We start from the raw sequence: 13303 nt of genomic DNA on the forward strand, positions 1-13303 counted from the left end.
TTCACGCCCCCCATAGGGACAGGCAATAATTGCTGGCATTGCCAGTGATGTCCGCATCCCACAGAAGAATCAAGAATAATAAAGCTGAGCATGCCTGGTGAATATTCCTGTGTAATAAATATAAGTTAAATAGTGTAACTGTAAAGCGAAGAAATCCCTAGTGATATTCTAAGGGAATTACTGCATGGTGAAAAGGTACAATATTTGTAACAGGCTAATGTGATCCTATTATCAGAAGAAGATGGCACAACAGACAGAAGAAACTATGTTCCCATTAATGTCATTTCCATTCCTTGAAAAATAATGAAATTGATTATCAAGAAATTAACATGAAACCCTTGTGCGTACAAGTAACCCAGCTAACAACAGTCAGCATGGATCCAAAAGAGGAAGATCTTGTCTGACCAATCTCTTTGATTCCTTTAAGGAAGTGACAACCCAAGTGAACTGTGGTAAGCCCCATGACTGGGTTTAGTTCAACTTCCAACAGCATTTTGGCAAAGCTCCACACGAAAGGCTCTTAGTTAAATCTATCATTGCATGGATTTGGGGCAAACCCTCAGAATAAAGAGGGAACTCACTGAAGTGTGAGAAAGAATTAATAAAGATTTTTTTTTAAATGTGCCAGAATGGGGAAAGGAGCATCTTGAGCAGTGTCTCAGTGTTCATTTTGTGACTGTTTCTAATGCAAATAACCCAAATTCAGAAACTGCCAAATTGAAGATACTATCTTAATTATTAACTGCCCTCTTACATGGCCTACCAAATCATTCAGTTCAAGACCATAAGATGTAGGAGCAGTAGTAGGACATTCAGCCCACTGAGTCTACACCACCATTCAATAAGATCTTGGCTGTACTGAAAATCCTCAGCTCACTGCCCTGACCTTTCTGCAAAGCCCTTCTTACCCTTACTGCTTTAAAAAAGGAATCATATTTGCCAAGGATAATTAAAGATGGGGAACAAGTGGCGGCACGGTGGCATAGTGGTTAGCACTGCTGCCTCACAGCGCCAGAGACCCGGGTTCAATTCCCGCCTCAGGCGACTGACTGTGTGGAGTTTGCACGTTCTCCCCGTGTCTGCGTGGGTTTCCTCCGGATGCTCCGGTTTCCTCCCACAGTCCAAAGATGTGCAGGTCAGGTGAATTGGCCATGCTAAATTGCCCGTAGTGTTAGGTAAGGGGTAAATGTAGGGGTATGGGTGGGTTGCGCTTCGGCGGGTCGGGGTGGACTTGTTGGGCCGAAGGACCTGTTTCCACACTCTAAGTAATCTAATCTAAGTAATCTAATCTAATCTTGAAGTGCCAGTCTTGCAGGCAATGCTCAAATCCCATGAAAGAATAATGAAAAAAAAAGTTCTACTCTGGATACAATCAAGAAATTATGCTCAAAATATACAGATGAGTTTCCAGTTTCTATTTGCATCCTTCAAAAAGCAAAATCTTCCCTGAGCCAATACAATCCATCAATTTAATAGAACAGAATTGTTTTTCTTTTCTAATTTATAAAGAGTATTCTTTGATGTGTTAAAGAATGGTACAGTTTTTTTTTGCTAAAGCTGAAAATTGTTTATCACCAAAAATGAACATTTTCCTTAAGTCTCCAGTTGTTCACCTTTGAGCGTCCTGATTTCAAATCACTGAAAATTATCTTTAAAAACTTATACCAACCACTGAATAGTTTCATAGGTGTGCATTAAAAGTTGTAACTAGTAAGGAAAATTAGCACAAGTTGAAGAGCTTTCCTAAAACAAAACAACAAATGGAATCTTGCAATGTTGAGTGGAGAGACTGTAGTCAGTTTGTGGATGGAGTCTTATCTGAGTGAATGAAATCTTAAACCAGGATAACAGAAAATAGAAAACACGAGTCTCTATCACTTTAAGTAGAATTCACTTGCATTTAAAATTTCCTGTCCTTTTGCACTGGTTCAGACAATTCCATCAGATTGAAATAGTGTTGCTAACACTACCCTAGTGCCTTCAGGAAAATAACGAGAGAAAAAAGGAAGAAAGCTGAGAAAAATACAACCCACACACCTGCAGAAATGTTATTCAGGCTTAGGGGAAATTACAATGGGGAATTTATAACCTCATGAACATGATACTTCTGATTTATATTGTTAATTCAAAAACCATCAGATCACCACATTTAATAATGGGTTAAAATAATGCACATATAGTTATATTTTGTTGGTAGGTGCAACTTTTTTGAGGAAAATGGAGGTTATGGCAAATATATGCGTTATGCTGACTGAATGTCTGTTGTGTAAGCAATGGAGACAAAGATTTTGTCATTGATTGAAATGAACATGTAATGAACATTCCTGATGAAGGGCTTTTGCCTGAAACATGATTCTCATCCTCGGATGCTGCCTGACCTGCGGTGCTTTTCCAGCGCCACACTCTCAACTCTAATCTCCAGCATCTGCAGTCCTCACTTTCACCTATGTAATGAACATTTGTTCACTTTTAGTGAAGAAATCAGGTAACATAGACTGTTAAAGAAATTGATACAAATAAGAAAAAAAGCAGAATGGCACATGGAGATCGAAGAACTTTGTTTTCGCCTGAATGCAAAATGAAAACAGCAAGTAATGTAAAACATCAACCAGTCTGGCAGCATCTGCAGAGTGGAATATGACTTTCTTCAAGAAGAAATCAAATGGGACTCAACATGTTAAGTGTTTTTCTCTCTCCACAAATGCTGTAATCTGCTGGCTGTACTGGCATTGGAAGCAGTTCAGGGAAGGTTCACAAGGCTGATACTGGGTATGGATAGATTGTCTTATGAGGAAGAGGTTGAGTGGATTACGCCTGTATTCATTGGAAGATCAAAAAATGAGAGGAAACCTGACTGAAAAATAAAAGATTCTTAGTAAGCTTGGCAATATGGATATGGAGAGGTTGTCTTCCCTTGTGGGAGTGTCTAAGACCAGAGGGCATGATCTCAGAGTGAGGGTTTGCAAACTTAAGACAGAGGTGAGGAGGAATTGCTTCCTTCAGACGCTAGCAAATCTGTGAGATTCTTTACCACAGACGGCTATTGAGTTTGCATCTTCAAGTATATTCTAGGTCGAAATATACAGATTTTTAATCTGAAAGGAAAGCAGTGGGATGGAGAAAAGGCCAGGAAACAAGAGTTGGGAATTTTCAGTGCAGCCAAAATCTATGAATGGTGGTATAGATTCAATGGGCTGAATGGCCTATTTCTGCTCGTACCTTTAATGGTTTGATGATGCTGAGTTTGTCCAGCACTTTTTGTTTTAATTTCAGATTTCCAGCATCAACAACAGTTTGTTAATACTTTTGTGTCTAAGCCCTTTACTAAATATAACAGAGCCTGGTGTGTCGGGGATTATAATCACAAAAGCATACAACATAGGATGAAGCCATCGGCTCACCACATCTCTTTGAAAGTGCAAACTAATTGGTTTAATTTCTTTGCCCTCTCCCTATGGCCCTGCAATTTTTTTCCCACTGCAATGATTGATCCAATTCCCTTCTCAAAAGCTGCTATTGAATATATCGTAACCACCATTACAGGTAATGCCCTCCACATCATAAAAACACACAGCTTTTAAAATATCCTTATGTTCCCTCTGGTTCTTTTTTCAATTGACTTAAATTTGCCTTTTGTTCATCAAGTGCCTCCCCCAACCAATGGAAAATTTCCACATATTTGCTGCATTGAAGGTTCTTGGAATAGATTTTGTTATTGCTGTGACAAATTGACCAATCTCAGTTAATAACGGCCAATGCAGCAAAAAGATTTAGTTGCTACCAGTTCCCTCAATCCCCCACCTCTTCAATCATGAATCATATTGAGTGATTGACAATGGCTCATTAAAATCATAAGACCATAAGATATAGCAGCAGAATTAGGCCATTCGGCCCATCGAGTCTTCACCTTTGGATCATGGCTGCTAGTTTTCTCAAGGAGAGAGTGAGGACTGCAGATGCTGGAGATGAGAGCTGAAAATGTGTTGCTGGAAAGGCGCAGCAGGTCAGGCAGCACCCAAGGAGCAGGACAAAGGTCGATTCTCCTGCATCTTGGATGCTGCCTGACCTGCTGCGCCTTTCCAGCAACACATTTTCAGTGCTAGTTTTCTCAACCCCATTCTCCTGCCATTTCCCCTTAACTCTTGATTGCCCATTCTAATGAAGAACCTCTCTGTCTCTGCCTTAAACACTCAATGACTTGGCCTCCACAGCCCTCTGCGGTAATGCGTTCCATTACTTTCAGAGATGTCACTATCTCAGCAAAACTTTGTTTTTTTCAAATCACGAGTTGGGAAATCGTATCACTAACATTTCAAACGCCAAGCGTTTGTATTTTCAATGGTTTTAGATATTTGGACTTTGCATGCTGACATACAAAGGCTATTGAATGCATGAAGTGAACGATCGACACTGAAGCCGCTTATCAATTGTTGCAGAAACATCTCAAAAGACTCAACAACTCCGAAAATGTAAACAAACAAACCTCATTGCCTCGTGTGACTCTCTATCAGCGGGAGTGCTTTTGTTATAGGGCAAAATACTCTTGGTTTTTAATCTGTGGGATAGAAAGAGAGTGGGGAGTGTTTCTGCAATGAGATTGAACAGGTTCCTCCATCACACACTCTAAATCTCATTGTTTAAGCGTCTTTTCACTTCACTCAACCATTTTACACTTCCAAGCGATATATTTAACCTCATGGGAACTTGACAATTCGGGTCTTTGGAGCGCCGCTTTTGCAGTTATTGAGTTCGCTTTCTGTAACGGCCTGAGTCTGGACTGGCCCACACTTCAGCCACAGTGAGAAACTGCGTGAAATATAGCTCAAGACCGCATTCTGGCGTGGCAGCCTCTGCTGCATTTCACTGGAGAGGTGCACCATTGCCTGTGAGCTGCAGCACCAGTGTTGATAGATATAGTCCAGGATGGCTGTCTTCCTGGTGCAGACGGCCAAACCAAACTTTTTTTTACAGGCGTGATAGAATTCCAATTATTCAGCCGCAGGCAGGTTACATCACAGATGGAGGCCATTCAGCCTTCTCTCAAAGCGACTCAGATTGATCCAAATCCCTGACTTTTCCTGCATTCCCCTCCACCCCCCATCCCACCCCCAAACAAATCATCCAGTTGCTTTTTGAAAGACCTGATTGGATTTCCAGTGGACTCTCAGGCACTCCATTCCTGATGTGGAGATGTCGGATTGGACTGGGGTGTACAAAATTTTAAAATCACACAACACCAGGTAATAGTCCAACAGATTTAATTGGAGGCACTAGCTTTCGGAGCGCCGCTCCTTCATCAAGTGGTTGTGGAGCAGCGCTCCGAAAGCTAGTGCTTCCAATGAAACCTGTTCGACTGTAACCCGGTGCTATGTGATTTCTAACTCCATTCCTGTAATACTTCTGCCTCACGTGGCTTTTGGTTCTTTCGCGTCTCCCCGCCTCCAGTCCCTCCCCACTTTGACACTAAACCCAACCACTGCTGGAGAAAGTCAACAGGTCTGGCAGCGTCTGTGCAGAGAACGAACACCTCCAATGAATCTCCCCTCATTTTGTGCCTCCTCCCACACTTGGAGGTGGGGTGGGGACTACAGAGAAAGTTCCAAGGATAAAGGGCTACCCGTGGCTAACTGAGTCAGAAGACACTTGGGGTAGGTGCAGTGTACAAAAAGCTTCCACCAGCAACCCCCACCCAAACCATAATCATTTAAGTCGTTTCTGATGCTGTGGGGATCAGGAAAGTGTGCACGGAGGCACTGTCTCTACGATAAACTTTCTTGCACTGAAACAGGTAATTGTGAGCTATCTGTTGAGAACAATTCATCAGCGCTGATAGACACTTTTCACTCGAGCTCAGAGATCAGATCCAATCTATACCACACCCAGGCTTTGTGTTCCCTCGCTACTATCAGCCCCCAATTCTGTTTTCTCTGCTTGATCAGATGAAAGGGGCCATGCAAAACATTCTTGCATGAGAAAAGCTGGCCGATTGTGGTGTGTCATTCCAGAGGGCTGTTATTTCACAGCTACTTTCATTGTTATTCTTTCGATCAAGTGAAAATGGTTTCAATCGGGCTATTTGCACTGGCGTTTAAAATAATAACAAGCTGTTAAAAAAAAACTGACGGACAGGTTTTCCTTGGTCCCACTGAGGGGAACCCATTTTATCTGTTTGGCAAAAGCGCCCTTGCAGCGACCTCACACCCCGAGAGTTAATGCACGCACATACACAGAAGGTGTGATCATTTCAGAAACAGAAAGCAGGAACGAAATTTCACGTTCTCTCCATATTTCACCGGAGCGAGCCAATGTGAAAGTGTGTGTGCCACATGAGTCACTGGGATATGGGTAATATGAAGTGAAAGCGGCTTGGGTGAGAAAGCAGGTTTCGGGCTGGGTTTGGACAGGTATCCCTGACCATCGTCCCGCCGTGCCCATTAACTCTGAACTGCACCACACACACAAAGGGAAAAAGGAAACAACCGAGATCACTACCTTATTTTGGGGCATATTGACAAGCAGTTATTGCAATGACTGGGTTTCTGCTGAGGAACATTGACAAATTGGAGTGAACACAAAGACTTCGTCCAGTACCTAAAGGTGGGCTTTTATTTTCCTTTTATGACGGATTTCTCTTTCCCCCCTATAAGTTGACTAACAGGTGCTGACCAACATCTACCCCCCACCCTGCCACATCCACAGAAACAAACCCTCGTTTTCCTCTTAACACCTGATTCAAAGCTTCAGAGAGTGAAACCTAAGAGCGGCCAATCTCCCAACACTTGACCAATGTAGACATCGAGCCAGCCCATGAAATATTCACGACTCTCTCCCTCTCTCTCTCCCTCCCTCCTTCCCGAATGAAAAAGGTGCACTGATAGCTAGCAGCTCAAACAACCTGCAATTCACCCTGTCCTGGCACTCGCCCCTAGGCTGATCAATCACACATCTTTGAAAGAGAGAGAGAGAAAGCCCTTTCGCCCTGCTCACCTTCCTGCCTACAATCCTCTACACTCTCAAGGTGGGTCCACGGTTCTTTAATATCGTTTACACCTCTGTCCCCAAACTGCTCTGACTCAGCGAATCCAGATATCTCTGCAAAAGGAGGCGCATTTATTTGAGGTTTAATTTGATGAAAGAATTATACCGAAGGGGTAAAACTGACCTTGCTTTGCTCGGTTTGCCGCTGGGAAACGTGCCAAGGCTAGGCTTGGTGACATTAGAAGCGGGTGAAATATTTGCGAGAGACGTTTTGTTTTTGAAAACAAAGTTTAAAAGTTTAAAATAATTCCCTACTCATTGCTCAAGATGTAACAGGGCGCCGAGGTGTAGGAAATGATCTTGTACAAGATTAGTTTTGTGGGGGGGGGGGGGGGGGCGAGCAAAATAGCCCGATGTCATCTTTCTAAGAACATTTCGAAAGGGAGATGCGCTCAGCGAGGTGACGAGTATAACTAAAACTATCTAAAATGCAGACGTTTTCATTCACAGATGAATCGAGCCGAGGGAAGCCGGTGCTGTTATAAGATGTCAATGTCTGGGAAGTGAGGGGTAACTGCTTTCCCTCCCCAGGCCCCCACAGCCCGCCCCATATGAGTGGAAAGGTACGGTCGATCGATCTTCGAGCGCTCATTCTGAGAAAGGAGGGAGGATTGTTTCTTGTAACAGGGAGCACAAGCCTTTCCGGGAACTGGGATCGCTTTCCTGAGGGGGGAAAGAAAGCGTGGAGTCACTTCGCTGTTTTAAATCCCTCCCGCTGAGTTGCCGCTTCACCCCTGAACTGTAAGAGCAAGCTCCCACAGCACTGTCTAAATTATAGGCGGCTTTTACTGGGCTCTGTTCCCCCCATGGCCACCGCTTTTCCAATGTACTGTGGTAGGCTGTACTCAGGGATTCTGATCTGAATCGGGGATGTTCACCACTTGTTACATTTTGCAGTGTACTCTGTGTGTGTGTGTGAGAGAGAGAGACAGGATGGTTCTCTCTGGGATCAGCAGTCTCGAATACCAGCCCATTGCCCAAAAATCTCCACCGGTCTTTTTTTTTTTGCAAATAGATCTCCATCTCAAAACGATTTTCTTTCAAAACAAAAGATTTTTCAACAAAATCTTTGGGACGTTTCACAGGAATTCCCTGGACTTGTTATTTTGTCCCATACTCAACAGCATCGCCGACATTCTGACAGACGCCTTGCTGTCGGTGGGGGTTACTCTATCCTGTAGTATCAACCTCGCGGGAGGGCAACCTGGGGGCTGGGTGTGGGGAATGAGGTAGGGGATGCCGAAGACAGCTTCTCCCAAGGGAACGCATCATTCACAGAACGCACGATTTTCATAAAGGCCCTTCATCCCATCGAATGTGTACTGCCCCCTGTGTGATTTCCCCCCCCCAATCTATCTGTCCCAGGGACATTTAAAATCTCGAATGCATTGCAAAACTTCGACACCCAATGTAGGGGGAGCATCCGGACTACGTTGTTTTGGAAAGTGATGCAGGTGCCCCTTCTAACCCGGTGGGGATGTGTGGGGCGGGGATGGGGGGGTGGGGGGCGGTGGGGTGGAGATGGAGGGAATCATCTTTTAAGTTAAACCAGATCCAGTCCGGTTCATTGCTGAGAGTCTGTGCCACTGGGACTGGGCAGATCGTATTGAAAGTTGAACCGTCCCCCTTTCATCTTGCAAAATATCTGGCCCCTTTTACGGGCTGTCCCGGAGACGTGACTGAGGGCCACGTGTGGGGAGGTCGAAGCGTACGAATAGTTGCCCAGCCACTGGAGAAGAGGGACAGGCAGCAAAATATAAACAATATGATGGCCGGAGAGGGAGGGGATGAAGGGTAGGGGGGTGACTTCACTGGAGGTGAGTATAGCATTAAAATCAGGAACAGGTAAACTATCAAAACCCAGAGTATATTTCTGAATGACCGAGCTCTCCTTGGGGAATATTAAACCCAGCCTGAAATGTATGTAGGGTTTACCTGAGACAGAGAGAAAGATGAAAAGTAGAGGTTTCTTGTTTATTTCCCTAGATAATAGGATTCCTATTTCATGCAAATCATTGTACTTCACAGGTCTAAGTTATACGACCCGGAATCTCGGTGACAGAACTCTCTCTCGGCGGGAGACTCCAGAACACTGCAGCTCCTCGCCCCTGGGATTCCAGGTAGGCAAACGGTCACCAGAAAACAAAAACCCAGCTTGCTCTTGTGCTGAGCCCTCGGCTCTACCCCGGTGGGCTACGCTTTGGGTTTTAGGGAAGGTTAACCAGCCGGTGAGAGTGTACAATCGTGGGGGAGGTGCTGGGGAGGATCGAATCTCACTCCCCCCACCTTACCCCCACAGCCCGACACCATTTACCCCTGCAATATCTACCCCCAGTACCAAGTGGCACTGATCGGTAGCTCTTTCGAAGCGCCAGCACCGGCAAAGACGGGCCGAATGGGCTGCAGCAGGAGACAGAGAGTGAGGGTTAGGCAGGAGAGTCTTGGCTGTGTGACCGAGTTGCTGACTCCAGCCGGGGATACAGCTACCGAGCTGGGGAACAGCCACCGTGGGGAGGCTGCTGCCTGTTTCCTGAATTCCCTCCGAGCCGAGTGGGGTCGGTCTCCCTCGCTTCAGAATTCCACAGCGGCGCCCATTCCCAGAAATATTACCCCCGTGCTCGCTTTAAGGTGGGGGAAATGCTGCAAATTAGCGGAAATGTCAGGCTATTGTTTATTACTATCTCCCCCCCCCCCCCCCCCAGCGCGTTCACTTTATACTGGGGAAATTAAAGTGATCTGCGTTTTAATTTCAAATCCGTGCTCATGAAGGGGTGCCCCGTGGGATCTCCTGCATAACTGGGTCGGGGCTTAATGTTGAATTGGAGGTTGTGGGGGGGGGGGGGGGGGGGGAGCGGAAGGAATGGATGTTTTTGGAGATCTGTTAATCTGCTCCACTGCAACGGGGAGAAGAGAGCGCCGGTGCCGCTCAAAGCAGCTCACTGGCTGGGATGGGGAGGTATGCGGCTCGGCTGGGAGAGCTGAGGCCAGGGGTCCTGAACGCGGGGGTCCTGACTAGTTATTTATTTCACTGTTTCAGAGGCACACGGGAATCGTTTTTTTTTGGCAAAATCAAGGTGGGAGAGCAATACAGAACCAGTAAGTGTGTCTGTGTGTGTTAACTTGTTTTGTGTTTCTGAACTGCGTCCTGTCAAAGTTTTGGATCATTGGTTTTGGATCATTGGTTTGGATCATTGGTTTGGACTTTTGGATTTGTAAGGAGCCATGAATCTGATTTGTTTCTATTAAATTAAAAATCACACATCACCACATTATAGTCCAATAGATTTATTTGGAAATACTAGCATTTGGAGCGCTGCTCCTTTGTCAGGTAGCTAGTGGGGCAATATATGCATCAGTTGTATGACATTATGATCTTTTGCTATAAATTCTGTGTCCTATGATCCAGTCCCTCTAGCTACCTGATGAAGGAGCGGCGCTCCGAAACTTAGTACTTCCGAATAAACCTGATGGACTATAACCTGGTGCTGTGCGATTTTAAACTTTGTCCACCCCAGTCCTACACTGGCATCTCCACATCATTGTTTCTATTCATCAAAAGACAACTCTCTTTGGTTCCTACTTCCCTTTCTTACCTGTACAGAATGCCCTGAACACCGACACACAGCTTCTCACCTGTGTGTGAGTATGTGTGTGTGTTAGTACTGGTCAGCCCCCACCTGTATGGATCCAGAGCTGTGATTCCCTCTACCCATGGGAGTGCCTTGCACTGCCACAGGCCCTCCAGTACCTGCTCCAAGGGCCCATCACTGCCAACACTTCACCCAGAGCATCCCTCACCCAGAGCATCCCTTCCTCTCCCACCATAGGGGGAAGAAACTTGCCCCTCCAGCTCATGAGGCTAATTCTAAAAGCCCCAGGCCCCACGGTGCACACCTCCAGATGGAGTTACTGGTTTCATGTGGTGTTTGATATAATGTCGAAAAGTATGGAATTGGCACTGGAAAAGCACAGCAGGTCAGGCAGCATCCATGGAGCAGGAATATCTTAATGAAGGGTTTATGCCTGAAACATCGACTCTCCTGCTCCTCAGATGTGGCCTGACCTGCTGTGTTTTTCCAGTGCCACATTTTTCAATGCTGATCTCCAGTATCTGCAGTCCTCAATTTCTCCTTTGACATAATGTCACAATGAAGGACAGACTTCCAGCTCTTTTAAGCAGAATGGAAGCAGTGCCTCTGCTCTGCCACCTGGGAAATCCCAATGTTTCACCATGCCCCTATTCCCATCACAGTCAACTATTTTGCATTTGATAGAAATGTCTTTCTGAACACAATGGAGCTGGATTCTGCATGGCATTAAGAAAGTGTGGTTTGTTACCTACTGTTCTACAAGACTGTATCAGTAGTAAGACTAAATGGCTCATGTTTTCTTCATTTAGATAATAATTTACAGGCTATCAAGGGAAACATTTTATTTAACATTCATGATCTTTGCAGTCATAATATTGACATACCATGGCTTCACTTCAACCTTGCTATGTTAATGATCAGGAAACATTATGAGTATATATGCATGTGCTCACTGATGATTGTTTTTGCAATGGATGGCCTGCTTTAGTTTCATTTCGAGTCACATTTTGCTAGTTTGTACATTACTAAGGATTAAGAACTGTTCTGGTCTGTGCTAAACTATAACATGAGGCTTACATGACAAAATATTGTCTGACATGTATAGGTGAAGAAACCTTTTCTAGAAAAGCAAAACTACAGACTTCCCGTGACTGCACCTTCCATTTTCCTGATTAAGTGCAGGGCCCTGGCTTTACCCATTCTCCCTGGCAACCCAACTAAGTTGATGGTCACCCTTGAAGCAAAGCAGTACTTTCTGAAAGTATCTGTTCAGGTTTATTATGTCAAATATCACAAAGCTTATCCCTTCAATGTTCAGAAGTTTGCTTTCAGAATATTCACCTTGGTTGGTTTTCAGAAATTGAACCCCCCCCACCAACCCCCACTTCTCAACATTCGAAAAAAAGGAGAAGAATGTTTACATTCTAGAGTAGATTTCTCACCAACACCTAATGAAAGAATCAAATGTTGTAGGGTTGAATGTGGCTCGAAATTGCATGCATGATCTTCTTGCAGAAAAACCTGAAATCATTAAAGCATCATTGATCAACCCCAAATTCGCTAATTGCGACTGTTTCCCATTGGCATGAGGAGATTCTCTCCTGCATTCATGTGTGCCAATACGTGGTCTTCCAGCAGATTCACTGACCTACCATCAGGAATGGTGGCCTTGGCTAACTTTCTCTGCCATCTCACAACTACTATTCCCTACCACCTGGCATCTCACACTATCTGGCACCCACACTATCAGCCATAATAACCAAAAGCTCCTTGACTTATGTCAAAGTGGCCCTACTGCACTTGTTAAGTCACTAGCATGTTCCTGGCCACACAACTGCAACATTTCCAATTCATGTTTGTGACCTTTTGGAATGAGAGTGATTAAGTGAGCAGCAGCAAGTTACAAATTCTGAGCATTTCCGTCCCTGGAGCTAGGGGTAAGGCTGAATATGATCCTTGTCACCTGGGAATCGATGTTTCGGGCATGAGCTCTTCTTCAGGCTCATAACCGAAACGTCGATTCTCCTGTTCCTTGGATGCTGCCTGACCTGCTGCGCTTTTCCAGCAACACATTTTCAGCTCTGATCTCCAGCATCTGCAGTCCTCACTTTCTCCTTGTCACCTGAGAGTCAAGACTTCTCCTCTCATGGAGATAAAACATTAATCCAGATGTAAATGGATTTCAGCCCAGGTCTCACAGGAAAAGAGTCAAGTGGCATCGCCTACAAAGCAACTCCTATTACTCAACAGGCACATCAAGTTTGGCAGCTTCATTCTAATTTCTTTGAAACAGGTAAATTATTGGCAAATTTACATGATTATTTGAATTGTCACAATGATCATTTACACTTAAACAACCTGAAATGATCAGTGGCCATAAAAACATTTTCCTATAATTTCAGTTGCATTAAAAATGGTTGCTCAGTTTCTTGGAGGCCTGGACTATCTAATTTATTAAATTGATAGAATGCAGAACAGCTGTCTTGCTTAAACTTGCATTCCATCCATTCGCTAATGCTTCAGAGAAGAAACAGTGAAATTCTGGCTCTTTTACATTGTTGAAACAGTCGGGTAGATTTTCATTGCAGGCACAACATTGTAATTGCTGCGAGGTTGTATTGAGCAGTGCGGTTTTTCATTGTGCTACAAAACTTGTTACTGGCATCAGTCCATCC

General features: G+C 44.6%; 1 protein-coding gene across 1 annotated transcript in view; it reads left to right on the forward strand.

Moving 5' to 3' along the window:
• The first annotated feature begins 7498 nt into the window (after positions 1-7498).
• Positions 7499-13303, forward strand: part of prdm1a (PR domain containing 1a, with ZNF domain) — a 93580-nt gene continuing 87775 nt past the window's right edge. Inside the window, exons 1-3 of the mRNA XM_043687036.1 lie at positions 7499-7601; positions 9067-9158; positions 10076-10134. The gene's annotated coding sequence lies outside the window, so the exon portion shown is untranslated. The remainder of the gene's footprint in view (positions 7602-9066; positions 9159-10075; positions 10135-13303) is intronic.

Source organism: Chiloscyllium plagiosum, chromosome 3 (genome assembly GCF_004010195.1).
Source record: "Chiloscyllium plagiosum isolate BGI_BamShark_2017 chromosome 3, ASM401019v2, whole genome shotgun sequence".
In the NCBI taxonomy this organism is placed as follows: domain Eukaryota; kingdom Metazoa; phylum Chordata; class Chondrichthyes; order Orectolobiformes; family Hemiscylliidae; genus Chiloscyllium; species Chiloscyllium plagiosum.